This window comes from Lontra canadensis, unplaced genomic scaffold (assembly GCF_010015895.1).
Source record: "Lontra canadensis isolate GAN:19392208 unplaced genomic scaffold, GSC_riverotter_1.0 scaffold10, whole genome shotgun sequence".
NCBI lineage: Eukaryota > Metazoa > Chordata > Mammalia > Carnivora > Mustelidae > Lontra > Lontra canadensis.
The window spans coordinates 4,759,126-4,780,086 of NW_022631004.1; the positions used below are offsets into that span (position 1 = coordinate 4,759,126).

General features: G+C 34.8%; 1 protein-coding gene across 3 annotated transcripts in view; it reads left to right on the forward strand.

Moving 5' to 3' along the window:
- Positions 1–20,961, forward strand: part of FBXW7 (F-box and WD repeat domain containing 7) — a 228,522-nt gene that overhangs the window by 96,955 nt on the left and 110,606 nt on the right. The gene's annotated exons all lie outside the window — the stretch shown is intronic.

Below are 20,961 nucleotides of genomic sequence, written 5' to 3' on the forward strand. Positions count from 1 at the left end.
GTTGCATCTCCACTTCCTCATATCAGGGAGATCATATGATAGTTGTCTTTCTCCTATTGACTTATTTCGCTAAGCATAATACCCTCTAGTTCCATCCACGTCGTCGCAAATGGCAAGATTTCCTTTCTTTTAATGGCTGCGTAGTACTTACTGTCATTTTAAAAGAGATTTTATTTATTTATTTGATAGAGTGAGAGAGCATAAGCAGATGTAGTGGCAGAGGGAGAGCTGAGTAGGGCCCAACACAGGGCTCAGTCCCACAACCCCATGATCATGACCTGAGCTGAAGGCAGACACTTAGCCAACTGAGCCACCCAGGTACCCCTTTTATTGTCATTTTTAAAGGTGAAGAAACTGAGGCTCAGAGAGGTTATATAATTTACTTTAAATCACACAGCTAGGAAATAACAGAACTATTGTTAAAACTTGTACTTAAAAATATATATTGGTGCCTCAGTCATTTAAGTGTCTGACTGTTGATTTCAGCTCAGGTCATGATTTCAGGGTCCTGGGATCAAGCCCTGCTCTGTAGGGAGTCTGCTTGTCTCCCTCTCCCTCTGCTTGCTTTCTGTCTCTCTCTCAAATAAATAAGTCTTCAAAATATATATGTAATAAGTATATATATGTAATATATATATAGTATATACGTTTTACTATAGAAGAAACTGAGCATAAGATATATATGTTTTTTAATTGTGGTAAAATACTTTAATATATTTTTAAAGTATTTGCACTTTTAATTAAGCAGTGACTGCAGAGGTGAAGCCAAGTTTTGGTCTGAAGACTTTATGTGATCACCCATTATTTGTATCTTGAATAAGAAATAACTGATATATTCATCTCTTACCTAGCTATTTAGAGTCTACTTTCATTGTTGCCATAATTTTTCATATATAGCATTTGTACTTTGTTTGCAGGAATGTTTCTCAAAGTATAGTTCAGAGATCACTTTGCATCTGTGTCATTAATCTAGTAGTTAAAAGTACAAACCTACATCAGAACCTCTTGACCAAATCACTGGGAACAGGATCCAGGGATATTCATTTTTAAACAAGCCTCTTGGATGATTCTAAGGCAAACCAAATTCTGAGAACCACTGATAACTGAAATGTGCTCCTGTTTTTACCTTTCCTTTATATGTTGCCTGCCTGCTTTCCTTTCTCTAAGAATTAATTTATAAACCGTAGATGATTTGTAAAGTCATCTCTCACACTGTTAAAAAAAAGTTTTGAAATGGTATTAGCAATCTCATATACTAATGTTGAAATGTAAATTGCTAATGCTAATTTTTTTCATGGTAGCATTTTAGGAACATATTTAAGTAGTATTTAAAATGTTCATAATCTTTGACTTAGTAAACCTGTCTCTAGGAATTTATCCTAAGGATATAAATCAGAGATCTATAGAAAGATTTAGGCACAAGAATGTTCATACCAGCATCATTTATTTGTAGAGGTGAAACAAAAGAAATAATTCAGTTTCAGATATCAGGGAAACGGGTAAATATATCCATTTGTTTGAGCCACTGTGCAGTCCTAAAATATCATGTTGGCAAGAATATTGAAGATGTAGAAGAATGTTCATGATATTATAAAGATTGAAAAGAATACAAAATTGTATTTATATATCTGTACACATAGTGCATATGGTATGAAGTATATGAAATTGCCATTTGTGTAGGTCAGTGAGTAGTTAGGTATCAGCATTTTTATGTAGTTTAATCTATTAGTTTTGAAAATATATATTTGTTACACATTATTGAGAGGGCAACCAGAAGGAAATACAACAAATTTGTGAAGTGATTATCTCTGGATGGTGAGATTATAGATAAAGTATTTCTGCTTTATAGAACTATGTTTTTCAAATTTTGAACTAGGTCCTAGTATTGACCTTTATAATAGAGCAAAATAAGTTGCTAACAAAACCAGTTATTGGAAATGATTGCTAACCTTCTGTGGAAAGCATCAAGTAAAATTTCTGTGAATTTCTTTTAAGCAAGCGTAAGGACCTCAGCTATACTGATTCTCTTAGGTCTTTCATTTGCTCTTGAGTATTTTTATGCAAATGTGCATATATGTACCTGTATCTACCTAATTTTTATTGGATTTAAATCTGTGATGGAAAAGTATACTCTTTTTAAAAGGAAGAAAAATATCAATTTTGCAAGTTTTTCTTGTCAGTGAGCTTAAAGACCACTATCTATATGCAGGAGTTGTTTGAGTAGCCACTTTAAGAAAAAGAAAATGCTCCGTTTTGGTTTTTGGCTTAAAATTTTAAATTAATTAAAATCACCAAATTTTTAAATTAAGCTAATTACAAATTAATGTGATTTTAATTAATTGATACAACTGAGTAGATTTTTTTAAAGTTAGTAATCTGTATATTATCTTTAGTTTTAAAAATTTTTATATTTATCTGAAAGGGAGATATTCCTCTCCACTCTCATTTGCTTTAATGGTTTGCCCTTTTTTTTTTTTTTTAAAGATTATTTTTTATTTATTTGAGGGAAGAAGGGAGAGAGAGAGTCTTCCAAGCAGACTGCACACTGAGCGTGGAGCCCATCGCAGGGCTGGATCTCACTACCCTGAGATCATGACCTGAGCCGAAACCAAGAGTCAGGTGCTTAACTGACTCCACCACCCAGGCGCCCCAACAGTTTGCTTTTAAGATTATGGCTTAATAATAATATCTACCATGTTTTGATTATCAGATGATAAATATTGAATGGTTTATCTTTGTTACCTCTTTTAATTGTTACCTGAAACCTGTTCATTATGTGTAAACTTCATTTTAGAATTGAGACCATTATAAGCTTACCTGAGATCGTATTAAGTGGCAGGCAGATCTGGGTTTTTACTGTGGTAATTCATACTTCAAAACCCTTGTTCTTTGGTATTATCCAAGTCCTTATGAAATGTATATATGTGTTCATAAATGGAAAACAAGGAAAACTGTAGTATAATCCTTTGTAATTCATACTGTCAAAGAGTGGAGCAAAATAGGTAATGAATAAGTATTTATTGTTTTTGTTACTCTGTTTATTGTTTTGAATTTAATAAGGTATTTCAGAACATAGTTATGGAATAAAAACTGTTGGAGCATAAAGTTGTTAGTTCTGAGAGTAGTTGTAAGAGGTACTTGGGAACCTACCTTAGAAGAAATGAGTTTAGAAGGATCCATAGATTTTATTCTTATCATAGGTCCTGGGAATGTGCATATTAATATTAATAAGCACTTTTGCCCCTTAAGTGTTCTTTAATCACATTGAAATTTGAGAACCATCACTTGTAGGTGGCATTTGAAGCAATGAGAGTACATATAGTAGCTTGAGGAGAGTACGTAGAATGAGAAAGGAGAAGTCAGAAACCTAAAAGCAGTAGCATTTTAGCAAAGAAAGGGTAAGGCCTGAGAGAAGGAGAGTTTCATATTACTAAATTGCATATATGAATTAGGCAGTGGAAGATCCCAGAAAAGGAAAGTAGAAATTGGAAGGGGAATGCATCAAAGGAAAAACAGGTTGTAAAAGTAAATTGGGTCAAAAAGGCCATAGATTTTATTCCTGGATTTCCTAGAACTTGTCTCCATGTTCGTTGCCAGGTAAAATCATTACTCTGGGCTTTATAGTAAACCGTGTCCTGTCTCTTTAAATCAGAACTACAGTGTGTGTACAAATTGACATGAGTAATTATGGTCTGGCTCCTATAGGGGTTGTAGAAAGTAGTCTATAATGCAGCATTGTCATTGGATCAAGATGCTATTAGACTAGATTACTGTAACAGTTATAATTTATATATAATAAGTGATACCTTTTAGTGTCTAGGGATAAGACTGGACATGACTTAGATTTTGTGAAAATAATCAAGAAAGTAGCAGAAGTTATTTCAAGCTGAAAGAAGAAAGTAATACAAAAGTTATAAGTATATCCTTTCTGTTTCTTTCATGCTTCCACATTTATAAGTTTCTTAATTTATAGTTTTTTTAATCAGTATGTTTAAGATGTAACCATATAAAATCACAAACTTTGGAGGAAAAGTTTCAGAATTCTGATTGAGATTACACTATGTAGGAAGAAAATGTTATTCTTTACCCTGAGATTTAAAATCACAGTGTTAACCTTTTGAAGATAATGTTTAAGAAAAAGATTAGTTTAGGGGGTGCCTGGGTGGCTCGGTTGGTTAAGTGTAGGACTCTTTATTTTGGCTCTGGTTATGATCTCAGGGTCATGAAATGGAACTCCGTGTTGAGCTCTGCGCTGGGAGATGAGCCTGCTTAAGATTCTCTCTCCTTCTCCCTCTGCCCCTGCTGTGCATGTGCGCACTTGTCCTCTTTGTCAATAAAAAGAGAGAAACAGATTAGCTTAATTTCTAATTTTAGTATATGTACTGCCGAAGCGAGCACAGATTAGTTTAATTTCTAAATGAAAAACTAAACATAAGTAAGCAAAAGGTTTGCATCATGTTCTATGTCTCTATATAGGAAGGAAATTAATTCCTAAATTTTGGAGTTGACTGGTTGTTGAAAGCCATAGCAGTTCATCTTATAAAGAGTGCCTTTTTAGAAAAGATTTATTTATTTGAGAGAGAGAGAGTGCGTGCATGCACAGGGTTGGGGGTGGAGGGACAAAGGGAGAGAATCTCAAGCACATTCCCTGCTGAGCTTTGGAGCCTTATACAGGGCTCAACCTCACGACCCCAAGGCCATGACCTGAGCCGAAATCAAGAGTCTGGTGCTCAGGTGACTGAGCCAACCAAGTGCCCCAAGAGTGCTGTTTAAAATTCATTTCTTAGAATAATATCTGGGATAATTTTTACATACAATTTGGCATATCCAAGGAATCCTTGGTTATTGAGAGATAAAGGTGAGAAATCACTGCCACTTACTTTTGCTCATTACATATTTTATGATACTGACTTATGTTTCCTCCTTTATTTTCATTCTATGACTGGAGCTATTGAAGAGTGAATTGAAAAGAAAACTGAATTTTAGGGACACCTGGGTGGCTTAGTGGGTTAAAGCCTCTGCCTTTGGTCAGGTCATGATCCCAGGGAGCCTGCTTCCCTTCCTCTCTTTCTGATTGCCTCTCTGCCTACTTGTGATCTCTGTCTGTCAAATAAATAAATAAAATCTAAAAAAAAAAATAAAACGGAATTTTATTATTTTTCAAATCTATATAGTTGAAGTGCCTCCCTTCCTATTTATAAGACTTCACTTATGTACATTGTTTTGCGTCCAAAAACTAATCCATATACTTGTGATTGTTCATGGAAGGGGAAGCAAAGATGAGATTAAAGAAATTAAACCTTTAAGCTGGAAAGGGATGAGCAAGTTTCTGGAGGAAGTGTAGGAATAGACAAAATCAGAAGGACTGGTTGTATTCGTCTTGAAAATGATAGGGATCGCTTTTTTTTTTTTTTTTTTTTTCCTTCAGAGACAGAAGGGAAGAAAGGGGCAAGGGAACAAAACCTTTGGGCATAAGATGTTGAAAATAGACCAGAGCACAGGTCTGAAAACTTCAGTCCTCTCAATAGGGATAGTAAAATACTCATTTAGCAGTATAAATTCTAGTTGTTTAGTAAACATTTTATTTTACGTAGGACAGCTTAGTTTTGATACCTCTTTTTGATCACAGTGGAAAATGTTCTTGGTTGGTATTTTATTTCTTTCAGTAGAAAAGATGATTTTGCTACTTATATTTTAAAAATTTTACATAGAGGAACATGTTCCGTAGTGAAAGTTTTTGAAGCAAATCGTCTAAACTCAGAGCAGTTATTGACCTGAGCCTGAATTTGATTCAGAGTGTTATAGCAATAAATATGAAATGGCAGAAAGACTAGAAGGTGGTATGAATGGTCAAGGTTCAACTGACATTTAGTAAAAGTAGATAGGATATGATTTAGGGTGGTGGGGGGATGCTTAGATTGCATTGGTTTACCAGATTGGTATACTTGTTCTGTTCAAGATACCATTTTCTTCCCCTTTCCACTAACTCTTACACCTTTTCCTCCTGTTTTTCTTTTTCTTTTCTTTTTTTTTTTTTTTTTTAAGATTTTATTTATTTATTTGACAGAGATCACAAGTAGGCAGCGAGGCAGGCAGAGAGAGAAAAAGGGAAGCAGGCTCCCTGCTGAGCAGAGAGCCTGATGTGGGGCTCCATTCCAGGACCCTGGGATCATGACCTCAGCTGAAGGCAGAGGCTTTAACCCACTGAGCCACCCAGGTGCCTCTTCCTCCTGTTTTTCAAGTGGTGAACACGTTCTCCTATTTCTGACAAGTGATTTGATACTTCAGGATGTGTCTGTTTCAGAGCATCATAAAATATACATTGAAATTCCTAATGTACCAAGTGTCCATTGATAGATGAATGGATAAAGGAGATGGTATATTTATATAATGGAATATTACTCAGCTATAATAGAGAATGTGGTCTTGCCATTTGCAAGTGAAATAAATCAGAGAAAGACAAATATTATGTGATTTTGTTCATATGTAGAATTTAAGAAAGAAAACAAATGAACAAAATAAAAGGGACAGAGAAAAACCAGACTCTTAACTATAGAGAACAAACTGGAGGTAGATGGGAGGATGGGTAAAATAGGTGAAGGGGATTAAGAGTACACTTATCTTGTGAGCACGGAGCAATGTATGGAATTGTTGAATCATTTTATTGTATATTTGAAACTACTGTAACACTATATGTTAACTACACTGGAATTAAAGTAAAAATTTAAAAATATTCTTAATATCAAATAAAACTTAAGGTAAAAAATTTAAATTTTTAATTTTAATTTTTAATAACTTTAAAAAATAAAATTAATTTTAATTTTTAATAACTTTTAATAACTTTTATTACCAGGATTAAATTTTGGTTAGGATTTGGCATTCTTAAATTGTTAGAAATGTTTTAGACACATTTTTAAGTGCTAAAGTCAGTTTTTGTTGTTGTTTGTCTTAGTAAAGAAATGTACTCTCTTTGATCAACAAAGTGGGTAAATACTGTTTTTTCTTTAATACTTTAAAAATTTCATAAAGATAATAATTCAAGTGTGTGTGCCGTGCTGTAACTAAAAAGATCACTCCTAAGGGAAAAACATATTATTGTAATGAATGCCATCCTCTTTGTGACATTATTATAAAACTGAAAAAACTGACTCAAAATATTATTCTTAATGCATAGTATGTACTAGAATTTTAATTTAACTTAGCATAATTTTTGAGGTCTTCTACCTTTGTTAATATAATCTGTATTTTATGTTATTACTAATTTGTATTCATTTCATATATTTAACTCCAACTCTTTATTAGTGTTACTTAAAGCAGAAATAAAAATGGGCAATATTTTGATCTGATAAAGTAATTCTTGAATTGTTTAGTAGCAATAAAGTGTAACCTATCAGTGCAGATTGATTTTAACCCATAACAGCAAATAGAAGAAGTTAGGCTTGGTCTAAATAAAGCAAGTGGTGAAATTGGGATTCTTTATGTATCCATAATACAGGCAGTTCTGTTACAAAGCAATATATGTACCTCTGGAAAAAAAAAAAAAACGAAGCTTGTGCAAAATTAGACCCTAAAAATAGGGACAAGCCTCTCAGAAACCTCTGCAACTTTTATAATCTGTGTACTAACAAAACTGGTAACAATTCTGATAAAAATAATAATACAGTTGGAAATTTACCTGACATCAGTTAATTCTGAGTCCTAGAATTTATGCCTTTTCCTTTGAGATATAGGTCCATGAGATAAAGGTCCAGTTCCACTTAAGATAAATGGTCAAAATTAAAAATTCCGACCCAGGATGTCAGACGTTCTTATTTAGTCCTCTTTACTGTCCCCTTCCCCCCTCCAAGGGAAAAAAATGGGGGAAATACTTTCATGGCTTCTGTTATCTGTACTCCTAGCTCCATCAGATAGTTGAGCATTGTGGAAAGCCTTGCAGTTCTTGAAGCCATTAACCAGCCTCTACTTGCCCTCTTCTACAGCAGTTTAGTTTTTTTTGTTTTGTTTTGTTTTTGTTTTTTCTTAAGGTCATCATATATTGCTAAAGCTCTCTCTGTGAGAAGGCTCGTCCCTAATGACTTTAAAACATTACTGTGTTAGAGACAATTCTTTGTGGACAAATGTGACTTTCACATTATACTGACCTCATCCCTTAATGATGAACCAGTGAACAAATTTCCGCTACAGAAATGTGTTTTTGTAGAAAAGTAGACTGTAGTCTCTTGCCCCATTGATTTGTCATTAATTCTTCCTGTATTGAATTTATACTTATATACATGTTTATATTTTTTCCTTGTGCTATTAGTAAGTGCAAAGTGTTTCTCCCACATGGGGAGAAGAGTGATGTGACAGAATAGCTTTATCATTAGAGTACTATTTGTCCCTTACATTTGTATAGCTTTTTGTTTTAAAATAGGCCATGTAGATGATGTCATCTTTTTGTTAGAATTATACTCTATTCCAAATAGCTTAGGTATTAACTTAGGCATTATTATTACCGTGTAGTAAAGGAAGGGAACTTTGGAGTGAAGCAGACTTGTGGTTGAATCAAATTTAGGGGACTGAGTTTTGGTTATGTGAGACTAATACTAATTATCTGGTAGGATTCTTTTGAAGATTAAGAGATGTATATAAAACATCTAGTGCAGTGATTGGCACATAGCTGATACTTAGCAAATATTATTTCCTTTATTAGTAATGAGACTTGAGACTGCAAGATTAAGTGACTTGCCCAAGGTATCTCTGTATGTAGCAAAAGTCAGATTCACTGAATACCATAATTCCAACCTTTAGTTTTATATGGAGAAAAGCAAAAGTAAAACAAAACCCATTTATAGGTTCAGAAATAGAGCTGTGAAGATATATACCCATACTCATGGGCACACACACACATGCAGATTCTCCTTTAAAGGTTTATTTAAGGTTTATTCTTCCCTTAATTGATTAATATGTTTCACTTGTTCATATTCTTTTCTATTTAGATATTGATATAGTGATGATAAAACACTGGTAGGGAGGCTCTTTACTCAATGTAAGTTTTTGATCTAATTAGAGTTGTGCTGCTTTGAGCGAAGGGTGCTTTACTTAGGGTTGTGTCAGCAGTTTAATTTGTGCTGCTTTGCACTGTTCTAGCAGATGATAAAACATTTCCCCAGCTAAGTGATAGTATTTAGGCATTGGCAAATTCATTGTTTATTTTATTAAAAAAATGGCATCTCCTCCAGTAAAAATAAAAAATACCAGGTTGCCTGTTTTGTACTACTGCATTATGTTGACCATATTAGTTTTTTCTTTGGCATAGTTTATAAAGAAATATGAAATTAACTTGGTTAATATAAAATTAATCCCTTTTTGCTTTTCAGTAAAACTTCTAATTTTTCAGTGGTTATTATATTATCCTCCTATTTACAGATAGAAATACAGCAACAGATTACTTTCTTTCTTCCTAGCTTCCTATCTCTTTGTGTAAGAAAGGAGGACTATCTTCAATATTTCTGTATCTGAGATTTATTTATATTACCTTCTGTTTTTTACCTCACACTAAGTTTTACAGTAATGTTGGAGACCGTGCATGGGATTTTATGGAAGATGTGTTGTATGAGTTTGTATTGGGTTGTAATTGTGTTCTTTTATGTTTTGAAATTTTAAGAATCAGAACTCAAGATTTGACATTGCAAGGTGTCTGGCTTTCATTAAGTTTTTGAACAGTTACTTATAAAACTTGAGATTAGGTATCCAAATTTGCATGTAGTAAGTGATTACTTATGGAATCATTTTATATACTAAGACATATTTCTGTTTAGTAGATACGTTTGATCAGATCTGAGAAACTTGGGGTACATAATTATTTTAACTACTAGAAAAGAAAAAAACTGCTATTTAAATGATGACCTGCCATCAATTTCTGAGAAGCTAAAATATGAAGAAAATGTGTGCCTGTTAGAATGTATGAAATATTGTAGGTGAGTATTCAGATTTAGGACTCTTCTTTTGGTAGGGAGCAAATTTTGTGTTGCTAGTTGTTTAGGACCCTACTTAAATTCTGCACCAGTTGTCTTTGTTCATTTGTTTGTTCCTTCCACTAGTATTTATTGAATGTCTTTCATGTGCAGAGCTGTATTCTGTTTCTGGTTACATAAGACTTCCTTCTTGGAACTTCTGCCATGTATCCAGAGCATAACACAAAATCAAGTAATTTTTTGATAATACAAAGTACTAACTTGTATCAACTGAATTTCAAGCTGTCTTAACGGTGTGATTATTGTTTTTGTACATGTGGTGCATCTGCTTCATTGCCTAGCATATAGTTGGTAGTTCATTGTAATTTCTTGATTAAATTTTGTTTAGAATGGTAGGAGAAAGAAGTAGAGCATATACCTCAAAAGAGTGTCTATTTAACTATGTTTTAATATAATCAGGAGTTTCAAATTTTGGAAAAATGTGATTGGACTTTGTAACTGTAAAATGAGACACCAAAAATTTCTTCAGATTGCTCATTGAAATTGAGCAATTTCAATTTCTTAAATAAAATTTAAGAAATTCAATTTCTTAAATGAAACTTCATTTAAGAAATAAGGTGATTATGGCTTCGTATTTTTTCACACACACTTACTTAATTTCTAAAGAGAAATTGAAGTCTTATATTTATATAGTAAAAGTGATATACTGGGGGCACCTGGGTGGCTCAGTGGGTTAGGCCTCTGCCTTCTGCCCGGGTCTGGTCTCAGGGTCCTGGGATCGAGCCCCACACCGGGCTCTCTGCTTGGCACGGAGCCTGCTTCCCCCCTCTCTCTCTGCCTACATGTGATCTCTCTCTCTCTCTCTGTCAAGTAAATTAAAAAAAAAAAAAAGTGATATACTGGCACCTTATAGTTTGAGTTTTTATGGCCTCTTTGACATTAGAAGAAATCCAGAAAAACCAAGTGATCTGGCAGCTGTGGCTTGTTTCTCAACTGCACAAGTGAATTACTGTTTAGCATGCTGCTTGTGGAATAGTGGAGTGAAGAGGTTTCTTAAGGTAAATTAATTGGGTTCAAACTATGTGTTGCAGTCCCAAATTTGTTGAGTTTGTGAAATTTGGAAGCTATTATGTGGCAGCAGGACCAGTGAGTCTGAATATTCTTCTGAATAGTTTCTATTAGAATCATCAAGGCAGGCATTTAAGATACTTCGTCAAATTCTCCTTCTGCTTTATTTTGAGATCCTACTGACTGTGACAGTTTGGAATGAAAATGATTGTTGGAAATAACCCAGGTGACACCAGCCCATTCCTGATGATTCTATAGGGCAGTTCTTACTGGATTAGCAGATTTTATCTATAATCTCAGCTTTTTAAGATTGTCAAATACAGGTATAGAAAACTCTTTAAAATAAACATAAACATTGGTGTATTAAGATAATACATTCTTGTAACTACCACACAGTTCTCAATGCGTAGAAATTTGCCAACTATGCCAGATGCTTCCCTGTGTACTCTGAGGCAATAATATTCCTTCTTAAAGGAACTCCTTTCCTCTAAATTACTCTTAACAGTAATCATTTCCTTGTGTTTGTAATTCTCTCGCCCAATTATGTCTCCCTGGATACTGTTGTTTAGTCTTGACCATTTTAAAAACAGTTGCTGTTTCTTTTAAGCTCTTTTTAATTTACAGATTTATTTTCCATACTTTCTTTCTCTTTAAATTTGTTTGACTTGTTTTTCGTAGTCTAGATTTGACTGATTATATACATATAGTGCAGTTCATCAACACATTCATCTGTCCTTTTTATTTCCTTAAGCAGGCAGCTGGATCTAGAGGCTTTATTAGACTTGGTTTGACCCCTCAGTCTAGTGGGTAGTATGTTATTTCATTAGAAGTCACCTAGCATCTGGCATCCCTCCTTTTGCAATGTTAGCAGTTTTTGATATTAGGTGCTTCCATCCATTCACTTACTAACAGTTGCAAAATGATGTAGGTAGTTCTGATTCTCTCATTTCTTTTTCATTTACTAACAAATGATTTTATAAAGAAATGCTTCCCCTTGTCATTTGATTTCTTGGTGCTGTAGCTCATTTAGGAAAAGGAGTAATGCTCTAATACTCCAGCATACTCTAATTGAACTATTAGAACTGTATTTGAAAGCTGAAACCCTATAAATTGTCAATGGTAATTAAGCAATGGTAATTTTTGAAATTTTAGATTGGAAAAACAAAAACTTGTCAAATATATCAAGGGTACAGACTTTCCTTCTCGCTGGCCAGCCTTCCTTCCTTCCCCTTCTTTTTTTTTTTTTTTTTTTTTTTAAGATTTTATTTATTTATTTGAGAGAGATTGAGGCCTAGTGGGAAGGAAGTCAGAGGGAGAGGGAGAAGCAAACTCCCCACTGAGCAGGGAGCCTTGATCCTAGGACCCCAGGATCATGACCTGAGCCAAAAGCAGACCTTTAACCAACTGAGCCACCCAGGTGCCCTGATTTTTCTAACTAATGTATAATAGCATTATGGTTTACATACAGAGGTAATGGTATACAAATGCCCATCAGAGGTAGAGCATATAAATGGCATTTTTTACTCTTGGTATTTTAAAAACTATTACAGGAGGGAGAGTGAAAATGAGTCAATTAGAGGCAAATAATGTAAACAAATTAAAGACACAATGCTGAGCAGACAGACCTCCAAATAGAGTATAAACTCATTATTTCTTTTGTATAGAGTTCAGAAGTAGGCAAAATTGATCCATGATGTTAAAAGTATGGTGTTTACTATTGTGGGTCAGGAGCTAGTTTCTGAAAGTAGTCACTAGAGGGGGTTCTGGGGTAACAGAATATTCTTTTATTTCAGCTTCATTAAGCTAAAATCAACATATAAAATTGTAGGATATTTAAAGTATACATTGTGATTTTATGTATGCATACATTGTGAAAGGTGATTTTACATATGTATACATTGTGAAAGATAATTAACACATCCATAACCCTCATACTTCTCTTCTTTTGTATGTGTCTGAGAGAGAACACGTGTGTGTCCTTGCACGTATGTGTGCCTGCACATACAAGTGTGTGTTCATCCATTGATGGACACTAAGTTGTTTTTATATTTTGGCTATTGTGAATAATGCTGCTGTGAATATGGGAGTGCACATATCTTTTTGATACCCTGTTTTCATTTCCTTTGGTTATATACCCACAAGTGGTATTGTGAAGTCATATAGTAATTCCATTTTTAGTATTTTGAGGAACCTCCATACTGTTTTCCGTAGTGGCTGTGCCAGTTTGCATTTCTACCAATAGTGCACGATGGTTCCTTTTTTCCATATCCTCCTAAACAGTCATTGTCACTTGTCTTTGATGATAGCCATTCTAACAGGTGTGAGGCGATAGCTCATTGTGCTTGTGATTTGCATTGCCCTGATGACTATGATGTAGAGCACCTTTTCACATACCTGTTGGCCATTTTTCTTCTTTTGAAGTTCTGTTATCCTTCCCATATTCTGATCAAATTTTTTTTGCTATTGTGTTGTATGACTTCTTTATGTATTTTAGATATTATAAATCCTTATCAGATATATGTAATTTGCAAATATTTTCTCTCATTTCATATGTTGCCTTTTCCTTTGTTGATGATTTCCTTTGCTGTGCAGAAGCTTTTCAGTTTGATGCTGACCCACTTGTTTATTTTTTATTTTGTTGCCTTTGCTTTTGTTGTCAAGTCCAAAAAAATTGTCCAGATCTGTGTCAGAGAGCTTACTCTCTGTGTTTTCTTCTAGGAATTTTATGGTTTCAGATTTACATTTAAGTCTTTAATCCATTTGAATTGATTTTTGTGTATTGTGTAAGATAGGGTTCTAGTTTGTTTCTTTCCCATTTGGCTATTCAGTTTTCCCAGCACCATTTAAGTGAAGAGAGTGTCCTTTCTCCATTGTATATTCTAATTTCTAAAATAGCTAGCTTCTAGAGTCACTAGAGGGGGTTTATCAGAAGGTTCTATTTTTTTATCGGTACTGGCAGTTTTTAGTATAAGTCATACATTCAAATAAAAGGGTCAGTAAATGAATAATTATGGTTCCTGGATTTGGGAAAAAACAACTTGTATGCCACAAAATTCCTGGGAAGCTGCTTATTAAAAATGCAGACTGGGATTCAGTGGATCTAGATGAGGTCTCAAGTTTCTGCATTTAAGTCCCTCCCCACACCCCACACCTCACACCCCCACCCTGCACTCATTATTTTGATGCAGCTTGCTTTGAGAGTAAGACTTTTTAAAAAAAAGCATTCTTCTAAAATTTGAACTAGTATAATATTAAATTTAATAAAGTGGTTCAAATATATTATGCACTTGACATTAAATAGGAATATAGCTAGAGACGTTAAATGAAACATCTAAAATGCAGAATAGCTTTATAGCTTAGAACTCTCTCCATTTCTTATAATTTTTTAATTAAAAGCATCAGATCCTTAGACCTTTTTACTTCCATCACTAAACAGAAGGGTTCTCCCCACCCCCTCTACTTTTTTAAATAATAATCCTCCTATAAAGAGTTACTGCATGTGTAACAATGAGTGGAACAATAAAAAGCTAGACTTTTTAATTTGATTCTGAATAGTCTGCTGCTGTTCACTAAATGTTTTCTTCTTAGAAAGCAACATATTAATGGGTTCAAATTTATGTCACAACTAAATAACTGATCACTATATATCGTAAGTCGGTAGTGTCAAAACCTCAAATACAAACCCAACAAATTTAAACTTCTTAAGGATCTATGATATTAATAGCTTGTTATTAGGCAAATAAAGCAACATTGAACATCAAATGAATGTCACATCACTTCAGAATAATGAAGACTTTTTTCTTAAAATTTAAAATAAAGCTAATGTTCACTTGCTTTGCAGATTATTGTTTTGACATCAGTTGACTTTACAGATGTATCACTAGGGTTCTTGTTAAAAATGTAGATTCTAATTAGGTAGATCTGGAGTGGGGCATGAGATTTTACATTTCTAACAAGCTCACAGGTGATGACAGTACACTGCTGGTGGAAGACCAGATTTTGAATAGCAAGGCTCTACTTTCTCTCTTCCATTTGCTCTCTTTCATTTTTGTCAGAATAATCTTTTTGTTGCATAGATATGACAGTGTTAGCTCTCTGCTTATAGCCCTTCGGTGACTGCCAGTCTCAAGTTTATCTTCCTTATCATGGCGTACAGAGTCTCAGGAGTTGGATCCCATGTGTCTTGAGTCTCTCTAGTCCATCACTTTCATTTCTAGTAATTTTGTACCCTACAGTTCGGTTTTAAGCCCAGCAAAACCAAACATCTCACACATCTTTATTTGTTTATTTAGCTACTTTTGTAATATGTCTTTCCTTCTCCACCCCAGAGTTCCATCTAATAATACTTTAGTACTCACTTTAAATATTATATTCTTTGTAAAATCATATAAGGTCTCCCTGCAAGGGATTGATTATGACTTCTGTTCCTGGCAGTAATGTGAAATACCACCAAATAGGTATTGTGAAAACTGTCTCAAATGAAGCAACCAAAATGCCAGATAAAGTAAAGATACAGATAGGTAGAAAAATTTACTGATTCAGCATAGTAAAGAAATGACAAGAAATATGACAAGAAATAAATCCACAATGGCTAAAACAAGAGACCCTGGGAGCTAAGAGTAAGCTAAAGCCAGTTTTTGCCCTGGGAGTTTTCGGAAGGCTTCTAATTTAAGGGCTGCCTTAAGTGCTGGGCAAGCAGGCAGATTAGAACGAAGGCTCCATAAGATGGGCATCGAATATGAGACCCCCATATAAAGTGGGAGCCTCAAAGGTTTTATAAGGATGAACAGAAAATACCACACAAAAATGTACAGTGAGGGACCTTTCAGTCTCAGTTTTAGTTTTGGATGCAGGATCCTCCCCCATCTCCTGAATTTGTAAACGTAAGTAGCTTATCACATAGAGAACTCTGTGTAGTTCTGAAATCCTCAAGCAATGAACTTGAATTGGTAATCAGAGGTGGTAGCGTTTCTGAGCAACTAGCTAAAAAACCTGAGTTTTCTCTGGAGCAATGTAAATTTAACCTGAGGCTCAGAGAATTCTACAGATAAAGTTCAAGGAAGAATGCAGCTTGAGAGGCAAGTAGATGAATTTAAAAAAGAAAGGTTGAGATGTGGAAAAAAGAATGTAAAAGTCTAGCACATTTAATTGGAATTTCAAAAAGAGATGATAAAAAGAATGGAGAATAAATATTTCAAAAGATAATAGCTATGAATTTTCTAGAACCATTGAAGCTCATCCAGGAAACTTAATGGATCTTAAACAGGAGAAATAAAAATGAATTCACATGTAGATGCATCATAGTGTAGAATACATAGAACAGTTAGGGTAAAGAATATATTTTAAAAACAACTACAGAGGAAAGACAGTTTGATTAAAAAGGAACAGGAGTTTGGCATTTGGTTGAATTTTGATAGCAACAGTGGAAGCCAGGAGACAGTGGAGTAATATCTTCAGTTTGCTGAAAGAAAACTGTCAGTCATATATCCATACCCAGTGAAGCAGTCTTTCAAGAAAGAGGGAAAAGCAGAAACCTTTTCAGGGGGGAAAAATTGTGATAGTATTATATTCCCAGGATGATCTGTATTTGCTTTTAATGTAACAGTGTGGACAACCGGCAGGCCCTTTAAGTAATTACTGCCTTTCATACCAGAGGGAAGAATCTCACCTTCATGGTGGGTTACCAGGGCCAAAGGATGATAACACCTGCATAATTAACAGAAATTTTCTCTTTGGAAAGTGCTTCCATCTATTTTGTTTAATTTGCTGTTAACAGTAGGCTTAGATTTTCAACATTTGACATTCAAAAAGTTTAAAAAGTATCTTCGTATTCACAAAGAATTGTAGTTTCCTTTATCAAACATCATGTCTATGTAATAGTAACATTATTATATTATTTAAAACTTTTTAAATATTACTTACTGTTTTATGAGATAGCTGCTTAAAATGTTAGCATGAAACTTTAAGTTAACTTAAAACAGAAAAATCTGGGAAGAAGACAGCAATCCAGTGTTTGGGTCTTTCTGAATTTACGTATAAGTGGATAAGGTACCAGAACAAAGAACCTGTGGGCAGCACTTACCCATGACATTGTATTCCCTGAACCTTAAAATACAACTGGATGAGGGCAAAACACCAATAAACCCAAGACCTGAATATATCAATCAGTGTTATTTAGTAGGAAAAAGCAAAAGTGAAACAGTGGGGGGTCAAACTTGGCAACAGGAGATCCCTCAAATAGTTAACCGGAAAAGCCAGCTGGCCAGTTAACGGGTGAAACTGATAGGTCTTTTGCTTACTCCAACAATGAATGAGTGCAGGGCCCTCAGTGAGGGCTATAAAGGCAAGGGTGTTTAATCCCTGTGAACTCTCAAAACTGACCTACCAGGGCTTTTTCAAAGGAGAGTCTCTTTACACTAAAGGAGAAACTGTGGGAATGGTATCAAAATTGCATGGAATTAGGGACAAAGGAAAGAGAAGTGCCGAATGAAAGTTGGGGAAAATAGAGCGAAGACATCTCAGAAAGCAAGCTGCATGTTTTTTTTTTTTTTTTTTTTTAAAAACACTGTATACAGTAGAACAGGGAGCTCTGTAAAATTAGAAAGACCGTTTACTTTAATAGACCAACAGTATCCAGAGGAAGGAAAACCAGAGATCCAAAGTACGCTGAGACCACATGTGGAAGACTGTGCAGTTTTGAGTGTTACACTTTGAGAGAAGTCGTCACTTGGAGCTCTTAGGATGGTGAGGGAGTTCAAGTCCTGCCATTATCAGGAATGTTTTAATGAAATCAGGGTGGCTATGCTTGAGAAATAAGCTACATAGCATTAGGATTAAATTTCATTTGTGTAGCAGTCGGAGAGGACATACTGGGTAGAACTTCAAGGAGGCAGAATTTCGACTTCAGTAAGGGAAGAAGCAAATATAAAATTGATCAAGAAGTGCAGCATGTTGTCTAGGTGGTGGAGGCTGCCAATCTCGAAAGGTAATTTAAGCAGAGGTTTGTCCTTTGTCATCACTACTACTAGTATTTATTGAGTATCTACTGGGTGTCAGGTGCTAATATAAGCACTTGACCAGTGTTAATGAATATTTACAATACCTTTGAGGCACGTTTTTCATATGCCATGCTTATGACTTATTAAAGAGAATCTGGGAGTCTTAATATCTCCCTTCTAATTCAGCTCTTCCCTTACTTAGATGTTGGGCAGGGTACCTAAATTTCTAGAATCATTTTCTGAAGCTCTAAAATTAGGGGATTAGAAAAGAATGCCCCTGAAGCTTTCTGGTTGAATCTGTTTGTTTTTTCATGGCTCATAACTTTTCTGACCACTTAGAGCAGCAGTTTTCAGATTTTGGTCTTAGCACCCCTTTACACTGTAAAAAATTATCAAAGACCTCAAATAGTTTTTGTTATATAAATTCTATTTATTGATATTTATTGCATTAGAAATTAAAACTGAGGGACACCTGAGTGGCTCAGTTGATTAAGTGTCTGCCTTCGTCTCAGGTCATGATCACAGAATTCTGGGACCGAGTCTTGCATTGGGTTACCTGCTTAAAGGGGTGTCTGCTTCTCCCTCTCCCTCACTCCTTCTTCCTGCTTGTGCAGGAATAATAAATAAATAAAAGCTTTAAATAAATAAATAAATAAAAGCTTTAAAAAAATCCAGTATTTTTAAAAAAAGAAACTAAAACTGAGAAATTTTAAAAGCATAAACATAGTTGTATCAGCCATTGAAATAATGGCATCATCACAAGTTACATAATCAAAAGTTAAATACATTTGGAAGTGAATGAGTTAAAAAACCAATAACCTCTTGGTATTAATGAAAGTAGATTTGACCTCAAAGATCTGAAAGTCTCAGCAACTCTCAGGGGTCCACCTGCCGCACTTTAAATACTACTGACCCTGTTCCTGTGCTTTGAGAAGTTAGAGAATGGTTTTCTTGGCACCGAAAAAGAGGTGGAAATGCATCCGTCTTCATGTAACCAGCCTTTGGTAGGTTTTGGTTTGAAAGATAGTTTAACCTGTGAGCACTCTAACTCAAATTGAGTAAAGATTTGAATTTGAGTATCTTTAATGATTGCTGATCTCCTTTCTTTTGTTATACTTAACTCATGATGAAGTTAGCCTATTTAATCCTTCTTAAAATTGGTAACAAAGTTGTTTAATAGATAATAAGAATAATACATTAAGTACTCAGAGATGTCAGACGTATCTTTTTTTCTTTTTTTAAAGATTTTATTTTATTTATTTGACAGGTCACAAGTAGGCAGAGAGGCAGGCAGAGAGAGAGGAGGAAGCAGGCTCCCCGCTGAGCAGAGAGCCCATGCGGGGCTTGATCCCAGGACCCTGGAATCATGACCTGAGCCAAAGGCAGAGGCTTTAACCCACTGAGCCACCCAGGTGCCCCATATATATCTTTAAACATTTAACATGCATTATCTCTGTAATCCTTACATAATCCTGTAAAATTGGGGTACCGTTTAAAATCCCCTTTTGCAGATGAGGTAAGTGAGATTTAAAGACTTTAGGTAAATTTGCTCAAGATTACAATATAGCTAGGTAGTAGTAGATTTAGAATTTGTGTGGTCTAACTATTAAACCTGGGCTGTTATGTTAACTGACTGGATTTTACTCAATTTTATGCAGCTGTTTTGTTGTCAAGTTGGCTTTGACTTTGTGCTGAAATGATGTATTTCTTAATGTTCTTTGTTGATACTAATATTATTCCTTACATTTACTGCAAATGAAAAACTGTGTTGTTTTGATCACAGGACTATGTGATTTCCACTGCCCTAGGAGTGTTCTCTGAGTGTTCGGAGAAATTATATATCAGATGGGTAGTGCTTGAGAGACAGTGTAGCATGGTTTCTGAACCTCATTTCTTTACCTTTAAAATAGAATCTAGGGACTCCTGGGTGTCTCGGTTGGTTAAGCTGTGGCCTTCGGCTCAGGTCATGATCCTGTGGTCCTGGGATCGAGTCCCGCATTGGGCTCCTTGCTCGACAAGGAGCCTGCTTCTCTCTCTGCCTCTGCCTGCCACTCTACATGCTTGTGTGTGCTCTCTCTCTCTCTCTGACAAATAAATAAATAAAATCTATAAATAAAAGCTTTAAAAAAATAGAATCTACGTCATATTTTTTTTTTTTTACAATGAAATCCGGTTTCATATGTAAAACATTTAGCAAGGACTGGCACAAAGTAAGATTCAGTAATAGATAATATTTATTTTGCAGTTGTGTTGAGAATTGATAAGGAAGTGAGATTTACAAAGTTGGATAGTGACTTCGGGTTATAGTCTAGAATTTGATTTCATAGTTTTTGCTTAAAATCTTATCAATTTAAACTGTCAAAATACTCGTATTTGTATGTAACTATAGAGCTACACTTACAGATTCAAATACAGCTTTAAAGAGCACTTTGTAACTAATGGGCAAAAGCAATTAGATTGTGTGCATGAGTTTTGGGGTGTGGGGGTGATATGGGGTGCCTTCTTTTTCCTAAAAGGGGCCTAAGAAAAAAATCTCATATGATTTATTTTACTTTGCTGGGTGCAGTCTAAAAGACTTTTTTTCTTTTTTTTTGGACAGGGCCTGGATCCATGGTCCATGGTCCTGACTGGAAGGAAGGTGATGTTTAGGCATCTGAGAAAGAAGGGTGGCCTCTGTCTTAAGAAGTTGCTTTTATATCAGAGAGATACTTGTAATGGTGTCCTGCTGCTTCATGTGTGCCTTTTGTTTCTCTTCCTGCTTTAAGAACCTTAATTATGCCTTGTTGGAAGACAGGTTTGTCTAGTGGAATGAACATAAGCCTTGGTTCAGGCATTCATTCACAGTTTTAAACATGTTTGCTAAATCTTACTAACTGTAAATCTTGGGCAAGGACCTTAATCTTAGCTTGTTTCCAATTTTTAAAATGGGAATAATGATC